Below are 5,127 nucleotides of genomic sequence, written 5' to 3'. Positions count from 1 at the left end.
AAATTATTGTTTAATATTTATAAAATATTTAAAATATTTTGCCAACATTTCGAATAGATTTACACGATTTTACCGATTTCAATAAATTCTTAAAAATTCCGAAAATTTCACAAATATTTATAAATATTTCAAATATTTGAAACAGATGTCAATGATTTCCCAAAGCTTTAAAATATTTTACAAAGATTTCAAATAATTTACAAAAATTTTAAAGATTTTAAATATTTCACAAAGATTACAAATATTTGCAAAGTTTTCTAAGATTTTGGATAGAATAAGAAGATTTCACAAAGGCATCCATTATTTCACAAAGATTTCAGATAAAAATTTGAGCGCGCCTAGGGCGCGACTATCGGTTCTTGCGCTTTGTGCTCAATAATATATTTACCTCGCGATGCGCGCTCGGTACCAAACCAAACTTGTGCACAGACTTTTTTAAACTAAAAGTTAAAGAATCGACAACAGTAATTTTGAAATTGTGAATTCTCTTTGGTTAAAACTCCTTTAGTTTTAACGAACCCATTCTCATCACGTGTCTCGTGCTGCGCACTCGAGTTGGTTCCTCAAATTGTAAGCATTTCCATAAATGTATATTATTACAATTCTTAACACACACTGGCATTAAAACACACGTAGTGTCATTGTATCGTTTAAAAAGTGCATATTCTTTAAAAAACTTTTGTTATTAAATATTTTATTGCAACTTTTGTCGTTTTTTAAACTGAATTTTCTCATTTCCATTTTCATTGAATTATCTACCGCATCGTGTTCTACATCTCCGTTGTGGTGCCCTATTGCATTATCTCCTAATAATTTCTTGCGTTTTTTTCATATCGTGAGCTATTTTCGTATTGTAAAAAAAAGTAATTAATATAAACTCTTCGACTTTTTAAATACAGTGAATATCCGTACCGAATGTTTTTGAATTTTGGAAAGATTGATATTAAAGATATTTAAAATGCGCTAACTTCTTACATTTTTTTTTCAAAATTGGCTGGCTGACGAACTCGAACTTTAATTTAGGTCTTAAAAACATTTTTTTTAATTACATTTTTGCAGTGCCACATTAAAGCGAAAACAACGCATCCTATCAAAAAGTGATTTATAAGAAATTTGTTGAAATTTTTCAAATTCACAATTTCTGTTTACTCATCTTTCACGATATTTTCCATAGTTTGACCGAAAAATGTAATTTTTGGATTTTCCATTATTTTTTATGCTGTAAAAATTTGAATTTTCCATTTTTAAAGAAAATTTAAAAAGTTATGGTGCACTTGTAGGGCATTCCAAAAGCAACATTTTTCTTTTCTTGCCTTTTTTTCAAATCGTAGGTTATTTGACTTAAAATATTCATTTTGGTGTGTTTTTTTAAGAATTTTGTAATTGATGTAACTCTAATAATTTTTGGTTTTATGAAAAAAGTCATAAGGCTAACTTGTTCGACTTTTCAATACTATAAATATCCGTATATGAAATTTTTAAATGAAAAAAAGTGTTCTCAAAGATATTTAAAATGCGCTCAAATTTTTACTTTTCATCCAAAATGGCTGGCTAACGAACTTGACCTTCAGATTAGGACACTTAATAAGTGTACCACAGGGCAATCTAATAGATTAATTTTTTCAAAAGTTATTGTGCTAACAGACAGACATACAGACAGACACATTAATAAAAACCTGTTTTTCGGATTTAGGAGGTATCAAAACATGGACATATGATAAAAACTGGAGGGTCGGGAGGGGTCAAAGTTTACACAAATCTAATACATCTAAAAAACTATTAAATGATATAGGAAAATTAAAATATCAGACTGATTATTTTTTTAATTGATAGATGATATTTTTTAAATATTTAAAATGATTACCTTATATCTCGAGTGTTTAAATTTCCATCGAGATGGCAGCGGATGGCATAGTTATTTATTTTCGTTTATGTAAAAAAAATGTTGTAATTTATTAAGATTATACAAAAATTTATGACTTGAACTTTCTGAGCGAAGTAAAGTAATTAAGTTAAGATATATGAGCAAGGTGAGAAGACAGCAAAAGTCTTTGTCAAATCGAAAAGAACAATTAGAGTCTAGAAGTTTATATAATTTTGGGAAATATTACAAATGACGATCATGATTTCAAAAAAGTTAAAAAAAGAGAAGAATGACAATCTAGAGACAACAATCTTTTTAAAATTTAAAAATATTTCCATATTCGCATACCAATTGGGACTTACATAATGTCGACCAAGGTTTTCATTTGACAAAAAAGTTGAGCTTTTTTTTTGAAATTACGTTTTACAATATGAAAAGTGCTCGAAGAGTAGAACAGTATAAATAAGCATTTTCAATCGTAATTTTTCAATGAAAATTGGAAATAATAAATTTTAAAATAGGCATGAAATAAAATTTGTTCGGACTGAACTTGGTATGCTTTACTGATTAAGAATTATGACAAATTGATTATATTTCTTGGTTCGATAAATCATTTAGACGAATGGCAAAAATAATGGGACTATTTATAGGACATTAATCTAGTTTTTCTTATAATATCAATCTGACGATTTAATCAGTTATACCAAGTTATTTAGACCATTCAAAAAAATTTGTTTGTGAAATTTTAAATTCTGAAACCAGAAATATTAAAATTTTCACTTTCAGGCGCGACATGTAACTTTGAAGGTTTCTCAAATCGACAAAAAAGATATCTCTCAGAAAAACTAAAAATTATTTGAATAACAGGGCGTGGAAATATTTACTAGTTTTTTTTCGGTATCTGATAAATTAGGGAACTTTTGTGGTCCATTCCTTTCTCTGTAAAATTGCGGACGTGGATGTGACGATTTAAGGTAAGGTATTTGCAAAATTGGATTTTTCGAAATAGAAAAAAATTTTAATGTGCCACAAACCGATTTGATTTCCATATAATATTCAACTTTTTAAAATAAAAATTTCTCCTTTTTTTGTCAAGAAGAATGAATTCTTAAGTCAAATCGAATATTTTAAATTTCATTTATTCAGTTTATTGGAATATTTGAACAAGTAGACTTTCGAAGATTCGGTTTGACTGCTGGATCAATTTAAAAGTCTAATAAATGACTAAAGAACGAATTTTGAAGAATTTTATTCTAAAACATTGTGAAAAACAAAAGACTTTTTAAAACCATAAAAATCATAATAATATAATAATCGTAATAGATAATAGACTTACGAAATAGTTACGAAAGTCACTAGTCACTTTTGGAGTGAGACACTTTAAAAAAAAGTCAAAGTTATAATTTAGTAAAGGTAACCAAAGGAAAGTTTTCTATTTATTATAATAAACGTTGTCTCAGATTTATGCTGTAAAAAGGAAATTAAGTGTTAATACTCAGTTAAAGAACAAACGAATTGTAGGTTACGATTCAATATAAAGTATGATAGTTACCATAGTTTCAATAATCCAACAAGATTTTTAAATTTAATGTGTAATGTATATAAAATTTAAGAAAAATATTTAAAAACTTAAATACTGGTAGATAAAAAGATTTTGAGATAAAAAAAATTAGTTATTATCAGAGCAGGATGGAAGAACATCCTGCTCTCATGAGGATGACTCTAAAAGTGACGGTCAACAAGTATCAATTAACCTATCATACTATAAATTGGAAGAAAAGAGCGCCAACTTTGAAATATAACAGATGAAGATTTTGAATAAAATAAGAAAGTAGAAACCAGAATGATAAAATTAATTTATGTATTAGAATTTTTATAATGAGATGAAAACGAGAATATTATTTTTGGCAATATTGTGATGAATTAAAAGAAACTATTGAAGAGTAAAATTGTAAAATTAGTTGAGATTTCATAGATTTGTAATATTATTAATACAATTACCAAGTTATTTTTCAATAAAATCTATTTCAGCAAAAGGTCTTTTTGTATGATTACTTTCTTGATGTAAAATTTTAATATCATCACAAAGAAATAACATGAACATAATTTAGTAATATAAATTTAAAGATGATAATCTAAACAATTCATTGTTAATAACCACTTTTCATAACATTTGCATGAAAGTAAATGTGTTTTTATATGTCAACTTCTAATTCCAACTTACAATTAAGTCCGTCCAGCAGTCGGAGTCAATGAATCAGTTTTTATAACTTTACAAATTTTTTACACTTTAACTGACCACCAGGTGTACGTACTTCCATGAAAAGTGGTTCTTCTGATGAGGACAGTGGATTACAGTTTAAACGTTAAAACTTCTTATGCGCTGATAGTTTCTGAAGTATAATATTACATAAAATTTAACCAGTTATCAACCGTAAATTTTTTCAATAATCTTCTTTAAATTCAACCATAATTGTACGTCCTAAAAAAGAGAAACTTACCGTGTTAAAAATAATTATCTAGAAGGCTTCTCGTTTTTAAACTAAATCTAGGATTTCGAAACAGGGATGAGAATAACATCCGAAGGTGAAGATAACTACACACTATTCTACAAATAATATGAAATACAATTTTATATACAATATTAAAAAGTTTAATAAATTTAGCAAATTTAATTTTTGAAGAGATATAGCTGATTTAAAAATCGAAAAGAATCATATTTTATTTAATTTTTTAATTCACTGGCATTTGCTTCTGAATTCATGTTTACTGGAGACTCACAGGAAGCATTAACACTTCATTCCAGATCTCCACCTTAAAATAAAGGAAGATCTTAATGATTGAGTTTTTAGAAATGTTCAAATATTTTGAGTTCGTAACTCACTGTTAAAAACTTACCAATTTTTATATTCCAATTATTGAGTTAATGAAACAGGACTAGATAGTTATTGGAGTTTCAGTCGAATATTTGAAGATCCCTTTAAAAATGGTTTTTTCTACTCATTGTCAGTTAGATTTGTTGTCGTTGGCCTGTGCAATACAGAATATGAAATTCGAAAAGTAGCTCAATTAATACGGAGTTTTTACGGATTTTAAGAGCAGAAAGTAGTCTGAATTAAAGTGGAAAAAGAAAATGTATTGTCTGGTGTATGCCTCAGTCCAAATACCAGGTGTATACATATGAAACCGGTATTGCCATTTAGCGGCCAGTAGGCACACTTGTAGGCACTGTCGGAACTTACCATTTGTGCCAATTGGCGTAT

The sequence above is a fragment of the Belonocnema kinseyi genome, chromosome 1 (assembly GCF_010883055.1).
Source record: "Belonocnema kinseyi isolate 2016_QV_RU_SX_M_011 chromosome 1, B_treatae_v1, whole genome shotgun sequence".
Lineage (NCBI taxonomy): Eukaryota > Metazoa > Arthropoda > Insecta > Hymenoptera > Cynipidae > Belonocnema > Belonocnema kinseyi.
Note: the sequence above shows the minus strand (reverse complement) of the source record.